The sequence below is a fragment of the Nylanderia fulva genome, unplaced genomic scaffold, assembly GCF_048542155.1.
Source record: "Nylanderia fulva isolate GAGA-0341 unplaced genomic scaffold, ASM4854215v1 Scaffold38, whole genome shotgun sequence".
NCBI classification, from domain to species: domain Eukaryota; kingdom Metazoa; phylum Arthropoda; class Insecta; order Hymenoptera; family Formicidae; genus Nylanderia; species Nylanderia fulva.
Window position 1 is genome coordinate 1,459,391 of NW_028190455.1, and position 21,030 is coordinate 1,480,420.

General features: G+C 36.2%; 1 pseudogene; it reads left to right on the top strand.

Moving 5' to 3' along the window:
• Nucleotides 1-19,582: 19,582 nt before the first annotated feature.
• LOC146722043 (uncharacterized) lies at nucleotides 19,583-20,140 on the top strand (annotated as a pseudogene).
• The last annotated feature ends 890 nt before the right edge of the window (nucleotides 20,141-21,030 follow it).

Here is a 21,030-nt window from a genome sequence, read left to right on the forward strand (position 1 = left end):
CCAAGTATCATCCCCTTCCGGCTAGATTGAATTCAATCGGATCTCCTTGCCGATTTCGCGGAGAGCTTTCTCTCGTCGCCACCGAACGACACCTCTCTCCACGGTGATAAAGAAATAATTGCGTTCACGATGAGAAATACAAATATAGCTCTCGCTCGGGAAGAGTCGTAAATCAACGACCGTGCGCGGCTCGTTTCCTACGAAGCCACAAATTTCGCAACGGGCCGACCTCCTCGTCCTAATTTTGATTTCCGACTCGGGCGGAGGACCGGCTGGCCTTGTACCGCGTGCCGAATTAAGGGACAACAACTCTATTTCGTATTATTATCGGATGAAGATAGCATGATGGATGGATGTTGTTCGATGCAATTAAGAACCCGTGCAGGACCTTAATATCAAATTTTATATTTTAAATAAAAACAGAATTTAAAAAAGGTAAGAATCTTCTCTCGACCGTATATACATATAATCAAGTTTTTAAAATTAATTTTTACAATTCAAGGAGCTTATCGCCAGTAGATTGATATCCATTAGAAAGTATCTAGTATATGTATCACAGTAATACTGAAATATCGAAAAAACGGGGGAAAAAATACAAGCATCGAAACATTCCAAGCACGCGGAGAAGGTCCTGATTCAAAAGAGTGCGACTGCCCTGCGTGATAATGCTTTTCGTCCCGCCATCAAACATGGGTGGGCCGCGACGAAGACGACGGTGGCGGTGGCGACTTGGCTAACACACGTAACGAAGGCGTAGGCAGAGAAACCTCTTAATATCTTCGTCGGCAGAATGCAGGGCGGAAGCAAAGAAGAAGAAGAAGTAGAAGGAGGGTAGACGCACGCAATGTCCGAGCCCCAGATCTCTCGAATTTCTCGCCTTGGGGGCCTCGTATATTGGGAGACGCCCGAGGTTTGAACAATAAGAGGAAAAACCAAAAAAAAGGTCCGTCTTTCTCGATTTTCAAATTTTATATATATATATCTCGATAATTAATTTCCAAATGAAAATTCTCTCGTAAAGCAAGCTAAAAAATTAAAACGCGAGGGTAGGAGTGCGCTAAAACAGATGAAAGAGGAGAAAAACCAGAAGGAGGAAGGAAGGAATCGTAGAGCATTTTCGAGCGAAGTGGAGCGACTATAGGAGGCACAAGAAAGGGAAGAAGAGAAACCGTATACGTAAGGAGTGAAGGGAAGAGTGCAGGGGCAACCCGGTAGCGCTCGGTGCACGGCGGCTTCGTGCGAGAACCGATTGATGATGCAGCCGGCAGCTGAACTGCATCGCGTGTTAGTCGGGACGAGCACGCGCCATATGCCGCATTGTTGCGGGGCCCTCGGTCGGTCCTCTCCCTTCCAACCCCCCTCCCCTCCCTATCCACCCGCCCCCTTTTCCCTCGTCCTTTCTCCCTTGGCACAGCCACCCGCCGCGCGCCCTTCGAAGCACGCGAAATAAATGTACGCCTGGTCGCGCGGCGATTTAGCGGATCGAGCGCCACCAATCATCGCCGGACGGACGCCGCGTTAGGAAGCAAGAAGAGAACGAGAAGAGCCAGCGGGAGCACGCTCGGTCACAACGGGAGGGAACGAGAGCGGAGGATCTTATTGCGGGAATGTGCCACATTGTTATCGGCCCTCTTCGTCATTCCTCGCTCCCTCGGGCTCGCCGCCTTTAGATCGCCGCCGCCTTGTTCTCCAAGTTTCCTCCCATACCTCTCGTTCTTGCTCTTCAACCTGTTCGACATTTCGCGGGATTGCATCTTAAGATACGGCGATGTAAAATAAGTGTAATATAGAAATGTCATTTTTATTACACAAATGCAGAATTAAATTAATTAAATAGTATACAACTTCTATATTAAAGTAGAAATCTTTTGACTACAAAGTGTTTGAAAGTGAAGACTTTTTTCTCAAGCCATCGATTTTATTGATGTAATTAATTATTTGAATTAATAATTATATTATTGAAATTACGAATATTTTCTAGTTTTTTATGAAAATCCCGTTATAAAGTTGCCTCGCCAAGAGATTAAGCGTATTGTATAATCGAGCAACGACGACGCATGTATATGTATATCAAGGAGCAACACTAAGACCAATTATCACCCTAAACCTAAATGTGCACCGCACAATATCCCTTCGGGGGCGTTGACGACTGTGTGTGCGCGAACCTGCACCAATATAAGCATAAGAAATGCATAATGCATATATACGCATATGCATGTCACGTCAGAGAGATCCTGAATTATTATTTTTGTCCGTTCGCAAAAATCATCAACGAAATTTCAGTGTACATCAATCACGATTGTTTTGATAAAATACAAGAACTGCGTAATGTTTATGAATTAGTAAAATATATTAACACATTAAATATTAATATAACAATTTTGATATATAAACTGTGTGTGTATGAATATAAATTAATATTGATTCATAAATATGTAATCCATAATTTTATAATTTAAATTATAAATATTTATCAAAATTAATTGACATTGATATATACAATTTTAATGAATATTTCTAGAAATATATTTTATTTTTTAAATTAATTTTAATGTGAAAAATATGTGGAGACTCGCATAATAATGTTCTATATTTAAAATTTGCAAAATTAAATGAGTGAGAAATATTAATACTAGAGAAGTAAAAATATTTTTTACTGTACAATTTTGTGTGCAATGACTTGCAAGAGACACTTCAGAAAATTCAAAAACTGTTAGAAGCATAAGAATATTTTTGATTATTTTCTTTAAAGATAAAATAGTGAAACTTGTATTATATCGAGCATTAAATAAATAAAGCGTTAAACAAATTTTCTCGAAACTGAACGAATTTGGTCATTCGTCATAATGTTGATATCGAATAAAAATCATGGAAACGAAATTACTAATGAACGAAATTTTAATTGCGTGACATTCGCAGCTGGACGAAATTTTAATTGCATGTCGTTTGACCGACACGGAGTACCTCGAAGCTTTCAATGTTTGCGAAACTACGATGAAATATATGAAACTGCACAATAAAATGTGTTTTTCCGCTTATCCAGTTTTTCTTCTTTAGTGCAGAAAAAACGCGTATTATATAAAAAAATTATTAAATATTAAATTACTATGTATTTAATTTCACATCCAAGATATTTAATATTACATCAATTTTTATTTTTTATTGACAGTCGGATAATCGGAAAGCCACTTTGTAATTTACCTTTTTTATTTTCCAAAATATGAGACTAAACCGAATTATTCGAATATATACAACACGTGTGTGCGGGGCGAAATTCGACGAAGCCCGAAACATGTCTAGATACCGGGAACGGTTGTATCAGCGGATGTATGGCACCAGCGCGTGTGCTCGACACATGTGTATAGGTAATGATCTATCATTCCCTTACGCAGGTGTCAGCAATTATCATCCTCAGCTAAGCGCCGCGGCGTCATTTCTGGGGGAGCCGAGCGACCGCGTCGCGTTCAGGAGAGAGCATCGGCAGTCACGCACGTGCCACGAGGAAGGTCATAATCGTGCTACGACCGCTTAATCCTGCGCTGTAAACCCTCCTGTTCCATTCCCTGAGAATGCAGATCTGTTCGCCGAGCGATCTCGGGAATCGGCTCGTTAGAGGGACCGATTATTTCTCCTCTTCGTGAATAGCAACCGGCTACAGAGTGTCGTGCATACGGACACGCTCTCATCTCTACGGCATCACGGCACGCGTGTTCCATAATCCTCTCTAACCCAGCCTACAGTTTATACCGTAGGACGAGATTGGTTAGGGCGAGCACGAGGTTGTCGACAAACGACCGAGATTAACTGTACGCTATGTGACATTTGCGCATAACGAAAGAGGCAGGATGTGGAAGAAGCAATCTTTTTACAATGTTACGTTATATTTTATCGTAATTATTTTTTCTCGTAATATAGAAACGACATAATGATAATAGAAATTTTAGTCAATTTTACAAGAATAAAATTTCAATTTTCATACATGAAAAATTCTACAAAATGCAACAAAAAATTACAATGCAAAAATAACAATGCTCCGTTGCGCATTACAATTATATAATACAACTAGTTCACAAGACTGTAAATATTTTTATCCAGCGATGTTAACGAACTTTCATATATTTTTTTACAGAAATTTGCGGAAATTTCATATCTTTAATCTTTTTTCCTTCTTCAGAAAGCTTCATTTATCATACCCTAATCGAGATGTTGAAAGTACCGCGGTTTCAAGAGGCGACATCGGTCGATTATCGGTTGGGAGAGAAAGAAGAAAAAAAAATTGTTCGCGGCGTGTTTGCGTAAGGCGTAAAGAGATTCGTCCCAGCGCGGCGGGCGTGCACACTTTGCGAACGCGGATGTACACACGCGGTCGTGAGTGCACGATCGTGGAATGCAGATCAGCCCGTTTGGTTTATCCAGTCGTCGGCAGGTGCCACGAACGACGATCTACGTCTTCCTTGTATCCTTTTTGCGCGCCTTGCATAATCGGTAGCACCGCTCTTTCTCTTCCTTAATAAGAAATAAAGCATTGCTAGACGCGAATATTTCGAACGGTTATTAGTTCTACTCTCCTTTTTCCAATTCGCCTCTTTCTATACGTCTTCGTCTTCTCACAACCATTTCTATCCAAAAACGATCTTCGTCGGAAATAAAAAGACGATGGCGAAGATGAGAGAAGACGAGATGGAAGAGAAGGAGCGTTTAATCGAGCCACGTTGAAACGATGATTATTAACTTAACGCGTTGGGACGGCCAGCGCTCATCCCATGGAATCCCAAGGATAATTTCCGCGATGAAAAAGAGATAGAAACAAAGGGAATTTATACTATCCTGGTATCCCCTCCCTACGATGCAATCTCGCGTTAGTTAGGTCTGATAAACATTATTCTCCCGCAAAGTTATGCGCGAATATTATCGTGCAATCGCACGAATGCGTGCAATGTACCTGATATAAGTAAGACGATGGCTTCCGAGATTTCCTGTTAGCGTGTTTCCTTGCCACGTCATGACACGCAGATTCTACTATCTGTCGAGACACGCGCGTATCTTGAATGTCACTAGTACGAGATTAGCGAAATTAGATTGTCTATTTGCGAGGTCTATTACGATAATTGAGTAATATTGCGTATATTGCATCTGACCATTTAAATCGAAAATTTATTTTTAAGTATATTTATGAAAATGAAAAAAATTATTAACATTAATTCTATTATATTAACTAAATTTTTCAAATTTAATTATAGAGATATTTTAATTTTCTGAAGATTTTAAACTGAGGAAAGAATATAAATAATGAACAATAAACAATAAGCTAATGCAAAAGAAAGATTAAAAACTCTTTTCACTTTTCGATTCGTTAATTAAAAAAGCAGAGGATTTCTTGTCCTTTTTTATGTGTGTGTGTGTAGATCAATATAAAATAAATGAAGAAATTATATATCATAATAACAAGCATACGGAATATATATAATGCAAGATACATGATGCTGCACGATTTTATGATACATTGTAATTTTATGTACGATATGAATAGAAACCTTTGAGCTTTATCACAGACAAATCAGGTTAATTATTTGATTTATCATTCATTGTACGTCTCTATTGTTAATATTCAATTTGTGTTCCATTAAATCTATGTATTATATATAATTTGTGAACACAAATATGGCACAATTTAACATCTTCCACATCCGCCAATTGCAATTCTATAGAACGTGTCGCAGAATTTTATATAATAAACTTCATAAGAATAATTCCCGAATAATTTTTTTCGACACTTTCAGCATTTATTACGCGTTATATTAAATCAAAAAATATCCCTGTAAAGAATCGTCTTGAACTTCCGACACAAGTTAAATTTTTTGCGGGCAAAATTATATTTTGACGATCGTCGTTTCCGGCGACGTACACAAATTACATGAATGCACTGGAAAAAGTTTTGTTGGCTTTCGATGAAACAGAATTACTTGTTAAATCGACCAGAATTCCTTTTAATGCAAAAAGAATCTTTTAGTCATTTGTTGACGATTTAACCAATAATTTGTTTCGTTGATTGTCGAACAGAATTTATAACAAAATTTTTTTCCAGCGTGCAACCTGCAAAATAATCGATCCTTTCTTGGTATAGAGAAGAAGAAAAAGAGAGATCAAACGACAAACGCGTGCACACATCGCACCTTGGCGTCATCTTTCACGAGATAAGCCAGCCGCGAATCGAATCGGAATCTTATCTAAGCGCCTGCCTGCCAACGGCTTGCCTGCACACGACGGAACTTGCACGTCGAAAATACCCGGACTTCTCTCTTCGAGGAAGATCGATAACGGCAACAGCGATGGTGGCACCTTCTCTATCGGGTGGCCCCGGAAGGTGAACATGCGCGCGCGTGATTCACGCGTGCCATCACGCTGACGTCCAAAGATCCGATTCTATGAGTAATTTCATCGCTTCATTTCTGGTATCGATCGTTATAGTCTTCAGCTTCTCCCCCTTCCTTAAACGCGTGTTGGAAATAAACGATATAAATGTGTACACCAAATATCCCTTAATGGCGAGTCGATTTCTGAGAATTTATTATTGCAATAACGAAGATAACAACGATCTATTTCTCGATACGATAATAATCACTTCTGAGAAAGACGGAGAAGTGCTGCGTTGTTCTCACATGAATCACATGATATCAAATTGTTTCGATATTTTTAAAATTCTTCCGTTTTGTTGAGATAACAAAGTGTCATCTCCTCTGTCATTCTCTGTGTTATAAAATAGATAGTAATAAAAAATTAATTTTTGAGAGCAATGAGAATGTATTATCCGATTGAAAGCATAGTGCTGCTCTCATGCTCCTTAAATTTCTAAATCTATAAATAAATAAATGCGAAAAAAACACGGCTTTTAAATATTATACAGCATAATCAAAATTCATCAAAGCCAGAGTTTGGGATAATCCCGACTATTTAATCAAAAAGAAAATGTATGCGCATTTATATCGAGATATATCTGACTACATTCTTTATAAATATCGCATTTTTGAATGATAAATATGTATTTCTTTTTAAGTTCGTTCTTTTCGATATAAATCTCAACGGGTTTCGGAGCAGATTATTGATATTGCAACCGCGATAACTGGACCGGATGTCTTATCGGGCGCGTTTCACAGAAACCTGCGGAAGATAGGTCAGTGGCTAAAGGAAGAACTTATCAAGGAAAGAATTATTAGATGACATAAGCCACGAGAGAAGGGACAGGCGGTGCATTCCGTGACGGTTTCTTTTTTAATGAAATTAAAGTGGAGCAACACGGGATTTTATCAAGAGACACTGGTGTAAAAAACAAACCTTATGTACTGATAAACACGAACGCGTAACTTTTAATGAAATTTATTGCGACTGAATACCATATAAGATGAATATAAACGTGGAAAATCTCTCACGAATTTGGCGATAAGCAAAATAAAATCGCGATGTGATCATGTTGTAGATAATTGTATATGTATTCGCGGCAATATGTAAAACGAAAAAAATAATTGTAGTAAAACGAAACAAAGAATGAAATTTTTAATTATCATTGATGTATGAAAACACACGAACTTTTTTTGGATTATTAGCTAAGTAAATGCTACGAAATAATTAAATATTGTATACATTTATTTATTTATTTATTTATTTCGATGTATGTATATATACGTATAACGAAACAATCGACCATATAGTGATTCGGCTGCTGCGACTGAAGAACAAACGGTGAGATGGAACTTACAAGCGAGAAGATTCGGCGACCAGTCGCACGACCGGTCGCGTGAAATCGCAAATGCAATGTAATCGTTCGCCACCCACCACGTGACAAATCACGGCGGCGACGTCGTGAAAAAACGCGAGCAAGACCGTGGACTGTGGACCTGCGCCAATGCCGCTGAAACTCGATCGGAAATCTACAGGGTGTCTCGAGTTGACGATAGGAAAACGAGAGAATCCTTGTATTTATCCACATTTATTTATTGCTTATATACAAGTGATTAATGGCACGAGAGACGGGGAAAATTATTAATTCCTCCAAAAGTGGATTCTATCGATAAATCGCCGTAATGACTACCTCTTATTATTGTATACGGAGAATTTTAATAATGATATGTCATGAGCGGATTATTTGAATTTATTGAATGTGTAATTGAGATAGAAAAAAAAGTACGAAGTCATCAAGACAGGTTTTAGAAGATTTAAAGTTAAAATTTTAGCTATAAGTTAAGTTGAAAACTATGAATCTTAAAGTGAATCCGAGTTGGTTTCTGGATTTAATATTTATTATTTTAAAGAATGAATGAACAGCGAATGAGATATAAGTTTTATAATTTTATTTTTATTTTCACATATCACTTGATAAGGACTCAAAGAATGGTCGAAACGTTGTGATTTAATAAATAATATTTGCCAGTACGGGTCGAGAGAAGAGTCTTACTTTTTTTTTTTATAATAATATAGTTTATAATTATTTCACGATGTTAAAATTTAGCTGATATAGGTAATGATAGAAATGAAAATAGAGGGGTGGGCGCGTCGGAAGATATTAATTTTGAACGAGCATTTCGGACGCGTTCCTATGGCGGCACGTACCGAGATACAATTACCCTTTATTACCTCGCGTGCCATACTTATCCCCGCCGCCACTCGTCTCTCGCCGACGAAGGGGCAGAGAAGGAAGAAAGAACAAAAGTCCGTGTTCTCCATGAAAGCCATGTCGAATTACCGAACAACGTTTACTGCTAATAGTCCGCGTGCAGCGGAACAAGCACGGAGAGAGAGAGAGAGAGATATCTGAGATGGAAATCTTGTTAGGAACTCGAAACGAAGAGGGGCGAATGTCCGGAGGATATCCAGGAGATAACGACTCGCCTGGCGCATGTGTGGGTGGAAAGAGAAAGGGAAAAGGATGATTGAGGAAGAGAGAAAGAGAAGGAGCACGAGTGTCATGGAGAGGGAGTATAGGCGGCTACATAAAGACAGGAGCTATGTGGCGCGTGCCAGGTGCTTCACTGCATACAATGCATCTCTGTTAGGTCGAGGAGAGAAGAGAGGAAGAGAGCAGGAGAGGCCTCCGGAAGTCGAAACGCGCGTCGCGGCCCGGCGACGGGTGCACAAGCGGCTCTTATTAAAGGGAGAGAAAGGAGAGCGCATCCGCAGAATGCACGATCTTCGCTCGTGCATCCCATCCGACTGGCAAACGGTCGTGCACTTTAATGCGACGATGACCGCATCGCAGTAGTGGTGCGTTTTGCGTTTTATGTATCTTTTATTGATCGCGTCACCCCATATGCAGCGTGGGCGGACTGCTTAATTGATGAAATTCTTCGGATGCCCGCGAACCTCCCGACAGGAGATTCTTGCTTTAAGAAGCTTCGCGAGACTGTCGATCACGCCGGGATCAATAAATTATGGAATTCGCGCTGCGACAACGACGGATACAAAGACTACGCGAAGAGCGTTTATTCCGTTCTTTCTTCTTACAGATTTTTTTTTTTTTTGGATTTATATCGAAGATTATAAATATCCGAGGAATAAATTTGTAAAAGAGCGCAAAATATGATAATCGTTCGTTAAATATGTATGAGAAATTCTACAAACGAAGCGGAACGATCGACTGTCGCGGTAACTGCATTTGAGGATTAAATTTCTCAATTACCAACGAGTGTGACGAGATGGGATGGGAAGTAGAATGCAAACAGAAGAAGCAAATTAAACCGCTAGAGTTAAATGTAATTCCGCAAAACATTATTTAGCTCTCAGCTACTATAGTGGAATTAAATCTGACAGCAGTGCAATGGTACTTCATAAAATATCGTAGACTAAGAATACGAAATTTGCTTTCGTCTTATTGCTTTCTTAACTTCTTCATAACACTATATACGTGTGGTTGTTTTTTTTTTCTCGTTATAAAAATATGAAAAAGTAAAGTATAGACAAGTAGAATAAAAGTGACTTTTCAGATCCAAAATTGAATATAATTTAATCAATTAATCTGAATAAATTATCAATTAAATACAGACGGGTATGAAAATTGTTCTCCGGTATTATACATCGACACCGCCGAAACTTTCAGCGATATGGGAGTATTTCGCTTTAATATTTTAGGTATTTCAGGCACGCTCAAAATTTCAAGCTTGAGGCCACCCTAATGTAAGTATATATAGTTTCTAACCAGAGACTCCAAGAAATTCCGATAACGTGTGGTACAGCTTAAAGACTATGGCGTGAACGACGCAGCGAAACTACTACAACGGGTAACGTTTAGCGATTCCTCGTTCCTTGTAACGGTCTTTTATACACATTATATTATACGTAGTATTCGGATTAAGTTTCTATACTTGAACAATATGCATGATAATAGAACAGAAGCTTCATTGGATTGCTTCATTGAATCTATTTTTATTAAGTATAGATTGAAAAATCTTGAAAAATATGCATGATAATAAAACAGAAGCTTCATTGGATTGCTTCATTGAAACTATTTTTATTAAGATTGATCGACTAATGTATCAATTATATACACGAAAGAAATCATTTCTCTCTCGGTTTCTCTAATTCTAAAAAAACTATTTCTATTTTTCTTGAATAAAATGGTGAAAAAACTTTATTTAGAGAGACATCTAGAATAAATATGTTATTTTTACGTTAGGTTAAAAAAAGATTTATTTTATCGAACGTGTATCTCGATAAACATACTAGCCCCGTCTCTTAATATTTGAAATAAAAAGAATATTTTTGGATATCGGAAAAAACAATAAACTAGTGGAGACCATTTAAAGAAATAATTAAGGACAATGAAACTAAGTATAAAACTCATAATTTAAAAATGACTAATATAGCAACTATAAATACAAGGATATACAATATAAATCTACTATACACGCAGATTGAAAACAGTTGATTAATTGTTTAATCAAAATGTCATAGGGAAACAGAAATCAGAAATTACAATCAGGAATAACGTAAGAGTTCTTCGAGGAATCGTATATGAATCTGAAATATATATAAGAGAGGCCAACAATTGACTGTGATACTTGGCTTTGTACGGTTTATCGAACTACATAATAAAACTAGTCTAGAAATAAAATTTTGTAATCTACTATTGAATAGCATTTGAAGTTTTCCGCCTCAATTACGAAAAAGTATGTATTTTTTCAGCTGACCACCCTTTTCATTCGGAAATCCGTAAGCCTTAACTATCGCATTTGCAATCTGTTTCCAAAACGTCGGATGAATAGAGAGCGATTTCAAGCTGTGCATTCAAAGTATACATCGTTTTCCGCCCTTTTTCGCCAAGCGACACGTCTATTCATGAAAAAGACGCCGAGAGAGAACGTACGTGAGAGAAGAAACGTCAAAGAAAAATAAAAGGCAGAAAAAGTGCGTAAGGATCAAGGAGAAACGGCAACAGACGGGCGAGGCATTAAAAGACCGCGAAGGAAAGGTGGAGATATCCTGTAAATGGTTCGTTCGGAATACCGACCCCCCGCAGTATAGAGGGTAAAAGCTCAACAGTTTAGGCCCATTAGGATATTTATGGATTGGCCTTCCACAAATAAGGGAAGAGAAGAAAGTGTGCCGCGGGAGGGCCCACTCTATTCGGAGGCTCGTCGGCACGCGACTTTAAACTGTGTGCACCCTGCTGTCCTCACACCCTTTTCCTCATCGTTACACTCTCTCTCTTTCTCTCTCTCTCGCAATCTCCGTCTTTATCGCTTTCGTCGAACCTTCTAACGGCGCGGACGCACACCTTTCGGGGTTAGTGCGCTTCGCTTTTCACCCGGCCGACGCGACTGAAAAACAGGACGGTGATTTATGGGACGGCGCTGGACGAAGGCATCCCTTTAATGGGCTGGCTAAACGTCTCAATTTTGTCCCTGATCCTGCTATCCACGTCGGTTTCCGAGCCGGTCTTTATGTATTCGAGAAATGCTGGGGCTCCGGAGTTTTACTATTATACTATTATCGTAAACCGGAATTATTTCGGATTAATCTTACAGTAAACCGATAGTCGAATAATTGTAAAAGATTAAAAATATCTCCTTGCTATATATCTCTTAAGATAAAAATTTAAAAGCGATAACAGTTTTAAAAGAAACGTGTGAAAATTAGCGAATTTAAATTTAAGAGTATTATTGAATAATAAAAACTTTTTTCCTTCAGTTAATTTTAACTGAATGTCACTTCTTCGAAAAGTATAGTTCTCGGAGTAAAATTAAAAATTAAAGTATATTAGTGAATTAAAAGATTCTAGAGAAAGATAAATGTAAGAGAGAACTTAATTCTTCAATTCGTGTCAATTGCATTTTAATAAAAGTGAGAGAAAGAGAGAAAAAGGGAGAAAGAAAGGGAAGGAAAAAAACTAGACAAAAACTGACAATGAAATTAAATACCTAAATAGAACATCCTATATTTGAATAAAGTATCACAGAAAATACGTATAAAAATTGCCAAAATCTTGTGTGTGATTATTACCAAATTAAATAACATAAAAACAAATAGTGAAATAAAAAATCGAATGAAAATTTGTGCAATCTCTAAGTCGACGTAATAATAGACTGATATATTTGCCCGATTATCAATTATCTACCTTCATTTTAATTGAAACACTCAAAGCAAATATTCTGAAGGGCGTCAAATTAAATTGGCGCGCCATTTAATCGAATAAATTTACTTTAGCATGCAGGACTACCGAGGTAAATCAAGGGAGAATATTAATAATGTTTCTCTAAATCGTCGTGATCGTCGTCGTGCATCCCGCGGAATCGGCTTATTCGAAAAAGCTATACATACTTACATATTTTCAATTTTACGTCCCCCCGTAAGTCTCGGACCTAATGAAAACGCACGTTACCGGACACTTTTGTGGACGTCTTTGTCTTCGGAAGGCTTGCAACGTGAGCTTTCGTCCTGGAAATCGTTTCAAACGCGCGATCTCGCGGGCATCGCGTTTGCACGGCCAATGTCCGGGGAATGCACAACAATGTCCCTCGGAGAAGGCGAGTTAGTCGACCCCCAGCACACCCACGACGGCGGTGCTCTCCGATGTCAAGAGTCTAATGGACGCCCCCTCGTAAAAATGTTATTATTTGCCTACGTCGCGCAACGCGTGTCGTGGCTCCCGCGCGAGGGTCTCGATCTTTTATTGAGTTCTCCGTTGCGCTCGACTCCGATAACGCCTTCGTGTAAGGAAAGTACAAGGAAAAATTGTTAAGCAACATAAACTATAAGATTTCTTTAAAGCGAAACTATTTGCTCTTTAGTTTACTATTACAACGTTGCCATCGAATCCGAAAAGTGAAACAGTGATTACTTTTTGACAGAAGAAGCGAAAAAATGTAATAAAAAATATGAACAGAACTTTAATGTTTTGTAAATGTCATATCAGCTCAAGAAAAAAGTGACTCATTTTGACAGATAGTAATTTAAGAAAAATTTTCAATCTTATCGGTTTTTCTGTTAAAAAAATATGAATATTTAATGGTTTATCGATAAGATTGAAGAAAACACATGTAGAAATGAATAAATTATGATCTGCAACATTTGTAGTAAATTTGAGACATCTATTTAGCAAACGAGAGGGGGAGAGGGGAGAAAAAGAGAAATCAAAACCGTATAGAAGATTAAAACTATTATATTGATCGGATGAACAGAGAGCATGAATTTAAAATAAAATCAAATACTTAAATCGTTGAATAAATGAATTAATATTGTATTTAATCCTATGAGTGCGCGCACACGGGCTAAAAAATTAATTAAAATCATTAAAAACACATCTTTTATAATAATAATCATTATTTTAAAAATGCACATTGATTTTTATGGGAAGTTTAATGATTTGTAAAAATACAACTGTTTCGAAATTAGTAATTATGACAATAGCTGATTAAAAACATGATAATTATAGAGTTTATCACTGAAATATTTCAAATATTATTTTCTCATCGCATTATATTCCAACAATCTCGGTTATAATGACTCTCTATAATACAATATTAAAAGAAAATTAATGGATTTTTGGCTTAGATTGTATTATTTGATTTAAAAAATGTCAAAAAATGTCCATGAGAGATATCTACGAGTTTTCTTTTAACGTATAGCAGAAACAACAAAAATAATTTAAATAAAGTCTAAATCTTTGACTTTAAAACGTAATTATCGCCTTATAACAAGTTCTTTATTTATTTAATGAACACGTCGCACACGCTATTAGGCGATTTTTCACATTTATAGAATATCGTGTTCTAAATGAATAGAATCGCGTGCGCGTGAGTGTATGTGTATTATTTCGTGCACGTTAAACGTATATTTAATTGACGATGATATAAATTGACGTTCTTTTCGTTATCAATTTTTAATCAAGACTAAAGAGCAACGTTCGTGTTTCTGAAGAAACAAAATTATTAAAACATTTTCAGATGAAGAGTTTGAACCAACGTAATGCGATATATAAATAATCAGAATAATCCGGAAGCTCTAAAATACAGCCATCAATATCGAGTAAAGCCGGATCATAGATATGACAGAGCGCAGGGCACTGTTCAATAATTCATATCGTCCAATTGAAAAGCGTACCGCGGTTCCAACGCCATTCACTTTAATGCCGACACCCCATATATGAAGAGCGGAATAAAACCGGAAGACAGAGCGAATGTCCGCATGCATGTGAAAGTTGATCTATGCGAAAAATTCCCTGAAATTTTTCAAATTGAAATGTAAGATAAAATTTCTCAAAGACTTCCCTGAATTTTAAATACATATACGCGAATTCAGGAACATCCAATTCAGGAACAAAAATAATTGAACTAACACACAATCGTAACAATCGTATAATGGTAGTTCAATTATTTTTAAATTCAATACACATAAAATAGTTCTACTGCTGTTAAAATAATTATAAAATAATTCGTGCGATAATGGTGAAAGGAGAAATATATTGAAATAAAATATTTAATGAAGTAATAAACATGTAAAAGTGCGTTAATATAACGAGAATAAAAGAAATTTTCTTTTCGTGAGGCCCCCTTAAAATTAGGGGCGCGCGCGCCAGTGGCGTGCGGGTCGGCTCGTAAAGCAAGCGTAAATATGCGTGACGAAGCGCATCGTAACGAGGAGCGAGAGAAATCGCGTAGAGGAGCCGCATAGGTGTGTGTAGGAGGCGGCAGGTAGGCAATCTTCTCCGGTGGAAGCTCGCAGGAAGTCTGGATAAAAGTGGGAGAGAGAGAGAGCGGAAATAACGCGATCAGATGAGAACGCGCGAAAGGATGGCAACAGTAGGGGAACCGCGAGCGGCCGTCAGATTAAAATGTTATTCGCCGCGGGCGGTCTTATCAAACGGACCCGTTGTACCGACGCGGCCCACCATGGACCCACTACGCGAATAACATTTCTAAGAAAAAATTATTATACTTATTAACATGCATATCGACAATTATTGCGAACGAACCAGAGAAAAACTGAAACTTCTTTACAATTTTGATTATACACTCAAAAAAAATGATATTGCAAGTACAGCAAAAACTAATCCTAATGGAAAATTTAAAATTTTATTACTTCGAGAACAGTTTTCTTTATTATTTAAATAAAAGTTGCTATAATTTTTAACAGATTTCATCATTCTTTGAATTCGAAATAGAAAATGCTATCAAAAGACATTGCCATTTAAACCAGTTTAAAATAAAAAATGCTATTAATTAAAATTACGATTTAAATCACCTCTGTTAAGTTAGCACCCCCCCCCTTACAAAAAATCAAAAAATCATATATACAGAGAAATAAAGTGCTTTTTATGTGCTAATTATGTGCTCTATTGACGATTTTTGTGCTCCAGCGGTTTAACGGAAAATCGCAATTGAACAAGAAGGTTGCTGGCTTAACGTAAACGTGAATGTAATGAGAATAAAAGAACAGAATATTCTTTTCGCGAAACCCCTTAAAAATAGGGGCGTAAATACATTATCGTGAGCATTCGAAGTTTAATAGATGAAACTCAATAATTCTTGCGAACAATCCAGACAAAAAACCGAAATCTAAATAGAAAAACACTAAAAAAAACTAAACAAAAAATTGAAATTTAAATAGAAAAACACAAAATCTGAAAATATCGTAGAAAATATTTAATTTGCAAATGCAGACTTAAAAATAATCATTTAAATAATGCGTTTAAATATTATTGATAAATTATTTTTTTCCGTAAAGATGAATGTATATAATCATGTGAAAAATATTTATTTAAATAATTGATACAGTACACTCTAAAAAAGTATAAATCTTTTTGAGAGTAAAACAGAATTGAGCAATTTAGTATTTAAAAGATTCAACTAACAAAGACAAAATAAAGAAACTTGCCAGGGATGGAAAATTCACAAACCTAGCACGGTCAGTTAAGCGAGAATTCTCGCGCTAATCGGTGCGTACAATATCCGAACGTAACGATCGATCGGTCGGATGCAGTTCCGCATTGATATGCAATCGGAATTTCACATACATAGAGGGAAACAAACGAACAAACGGACGAATGTAACAGTGACAGGAGAGCGCATTTTTCTGCGCAACCGGGAAAATGATATTTACTTCTCCCGATTGTCACCCCGATTAAACATGCGAAACGGTGGAGTTCGCGGACGATTTAATGGGCCCCATTGTTTCAACGATGTGGATAGGCGTATCAGTATTGACCGTACGTTAATTGAGTGACAGCGGGTAAATACCTCATCGACAGGAATAATCGTCGTCACTCGTACCATTTCCGATCGTCGTATAGGAAATACGCGAAGCAGCATCCTCGTTAAGTAGATTATACATAGAAATTGAAAGTGCGAGCCACATACACGCGCGGTGACATCCATGTTCGATTACACGATTAGAAACGCACGGCATATGAATGAGACTAATCAAAGAGAAAAGAAGCTCGACTTAATATAACAAACAGTTATGTTCGAAAGATTAATAAACCTAAAAAAAAAATAAAATTATTTGTATTAAAATCACTTCGATAAAATAATTTTGAGCTATGTTTTTAATACAAATAATTATTTATACCGAAATTATAAATTTAAAAAAATTTAACGGATGCATAAAGAAATGTAGTGCATATATAAAATAAACACGATTAAAATGTACACGCTTGCAACAAAAAAAAAAGAGAAAAAGAAAAAAATTTTAAGAACCAAGTACAATATATAAGATTATTTGAAAATCTGGAAACGATATTGAATATCTCATGCAAATTTCTTTTGCGGTGATATTTTTTATTTCAAATATTAAACTGGTTTAAATGGCAATATCTTTTGATAGCATTTTTTATTTCAAATTCAAAAATTGGTTAAATTTGCTGAAAATTATAACAACTTTAATCCAATGTAAACGTTGCTGATAAAGGAAAACTATCTTAATAGACTATTTAACCATCTAAAAACCATATAAAAATAATTTGTCGAAAATGACCGGAACAAGAAAGTCAACTTCAAGATTAGAACCTATCAGAAATAAGGTCGCTAAGCATTCTAAATCAATTTTTTAATTTGAAATAAAAAATGCTAGCAAAAGAATTACTATTTAAACCAGTTCAGTATTTGAAACACGGAAAATGTCATCAACTGAAATAACCATTTAAAACAGTTTAGCTTTGAAAAAGAAAAGGTTATGCCAAAAGAATGAACTTTAGAAGCCATTTAAAGTCATTTAAATCACTTAAATTTCTACGAAAAACAATATCGAAAAATGGATTACAAGAAAGAAATCTTATTCCCTGGAAACGCTTCTGCACGGTATCGCATGTCGCGTGCAGTAATTGCGTAACACACAAATGTAATGTCTAGTAATACGACAATATATATTGTCTAATTACATAATATCATAATACATATTTATTATGTCAAGTAATACCTTTTTTTTAATGATCGTGAAAGAAGAAATATACCTTTTGCATATTTTGAGGTAAGTCCTATAACTTGCTAATCCCTATTTTTTAAATGAAATACACTTTTTATACCACGGTTATCCTTTACGGTATCGTTTTATCTCGGTATCGGGCATTTCCATCGATCGCAATTGGCGTCCGACACAGCACTCTCAAAGGGGCATCTCTCTACTGGCGGCAATCGGAGAGAGAATAGACGTCAGGATCTCGAACAGGTTCGTACGCGATGCTCGGACTCGTTCCGAGATTAATGGCGGGAATTAGTATTCGTCGCCGTACGGTTGAATTACAGAAAGTTATCTCGCCGGCTACAAGCGGACGTTTAGCGCCGCCCTCGCACCATTGCCCATCTCCTACCCCTTTTCGTTTTTTTTTCTCCTCACGATCCATATTACCGGACCGTTGAATAATACGACGATTTATTTTTCTTGGGTACGCGATCGCTGATTAAAGAAGAAGCCTCGGAGCTACGCGGGAACATAAAGGGGGATAAGGACAGGGAAGAAAATAACGGTCAAACTCGAGGGTGGCTCTCGCGAATTGTGACGGTGACGACGGTGCGCGTTTTAAATGAGCGATCAAAGAGATCAAGGTATAAATATACCTTTAATATATTTCGAGGTAAATCCTAGAACTCAAAATAATCCCCATTTTTTTAAATTAAATAAATCTCATTTCACGATAAAAAAGGGATTACTTGACATAATAAATATTATATTATGTAGATTGATTATATTTAGACAATATATAGTGTCGTATTACTAGACATTACGTTTGTGTGTTACGCAATTACTGCACGCGACAAACTTTTGGTCAGTGGTTTACCTTCACAGAGGCGTAAGTGACGGATCACCCTTTACTCGTGGAAGAGCCTTCAGGGCATTTTCGAAGCTCTTGGGAATGCCTGAGTCGCGATCCTGTTTATGACATCCATAAAGTCAGTTATATTAATGTATATATCTTTCTCGTGCAAACCAACTCGTGTGCAATATACATTCAAAATAGAGTAGTATATCAAATAGTTTCCTTTCTCTACAGAGAGAGAGAGTTATCATTTTTACAGACAAGAAAAAAATGAGATAAAATACATGGTTGAAATATTTCGAGTTTTAATTTAGTATTTAAAACACAAATAAATTATAGAAACTGCCAAAAAATGACCATTTAAAAACCATTTAAATTGTAAGAAAATCGAATTGTTCAACGCAATTTAACAATTTTTTTTAATACTTAAAAGTGATAAAAAGTATTTCTGTGAAATAATAAGTAAATAAAAAAAATGTAACACGTGAATATAAATATTAATTTTATTAGAATATTATAATAATAAAAGCATAGATTTTGCAAATCTGCACCGAAAAAATTGTTTTCTTGAAATGCATACTTAACAAGTCCTCTTAATAGATATTCTTAACGAATAAGAATATTTCCGTCTTAACGTGATGCCTTTTAGAATATCCTCTTAAATAAAGAATATATTCTTAAATAAAGAATATATTCTTAAATAAAGAATATATTCTTAATTTTTTTTTTTGCGACTTTAGCGCCGTGATTCGACCGTTAACCTTTTCGTGTGTGCGACGTGTGCAGTGCGTGTCAGGTCAGTACATGTTACGCAGTGATTGATTGTGTTCCGTAATTCTGTGGATGCAGGTATCATTTTTATAGAAGAAATGGACGAAGTAACTGAGTGGTTAATAAAAGAAGACAGTCGCTAAAAAATATTCACTTAGTCTTTCAGCTCGCTTTTTATCCAAGCGAGGTTTTCAACGAAATGTAATTCATTACAATGTAATTCATTACAATGTATTTCATTACAAAGAAAAAACTCTAAATGAATGTTATGATTATAATAATTTTCAATACATTTTATCTCCTGGTCTTGAAAATTTTAAGGTAGTTAAAGAAGCAACTATCTATAACACTAAGTATCAGAAAAATATGGTACTTGTAATAAACTGTGAAAACGATTTACCCATTTTTGGATGATTGCATTGGATTGTACAGCTAATTAATAATAGGGTAGGTTTCATTCTCTCAGGTTTTAATACTGTCGGGTTCAACAGCCATCTTCATTGTTATGAAGTGACACTAACTATGGAGTGGTTTTATAAAGAATATATAGATCTTATTTCATTTTATCCAAGCTCATGCAAAATAGGAGCAGATGGAAATTCATATATATCTTTCAGGCACATTCTATAAAAATATATGTAAACTTTTATAAAAGATTAGTAAAAATTATATTCAGTTGATAAAATAATATAATAAAAATATGTATACGAATTTTAAAATATGTATAGTTATGTATTATATATGTATATGTAACATGATATGTAATAAATAACAAATATCCATTTGTAAAACTTATCGCAATTAATAATTTCAAATAATGTACCGATAAAAAAATATCCCATTAAATATATATTCTTGCAGCATGTTAAGAGTATCTAATAAGAATATCTAATAAGAATATCTAATAAGAATATCTAATAAGAATATCTAATAAGAATATCTTTTTAGAAGATTTTCCTCTTAAATTAAGAGGATCCTTTTGGCACCTATTTTAGTACAAGATATTCTAAAGATAAGTCGCATATACTTAAGATAAGAATACAATTTTTTCGGTATGGAGTTGATTTTCTTGTTCCTGCCCGTTTTCGACGACCGAACAATTTTCGCATCTGCACGAAAAAAGAAACAATGCGAATCGCTTCTTTCGGACTTGACTCATTAACTACGAGAGGAACCTCAGGCAACGTCGCGCAGAAGAAGAAGACGACGAAAAGGCAGCCGGAGATGAAGAAGAAGGGAGAGTGGAAGATAGAAGAAAGAAGTCGGACTCGCGGGTGGTCCTACCGCGGTGAACCGCGATGGTAGCAGCGGGCAAACTAGCCGCGTGCCTGAAACGCCCACTTACTTTCCCGTTATTAACGTATGTTCAAAGTTATTTAATGAGACGATCAAACGTTTAAGGGAGCTTTTAACGCAGTAGCATTCGTTTCGCACGCCCTTAAGGGGAACACTTACATAAGACCATGAACGTTATGTAATTTAAAGTTGAGGAAAACCTGGAAGCGATAGAAGATTTCTTC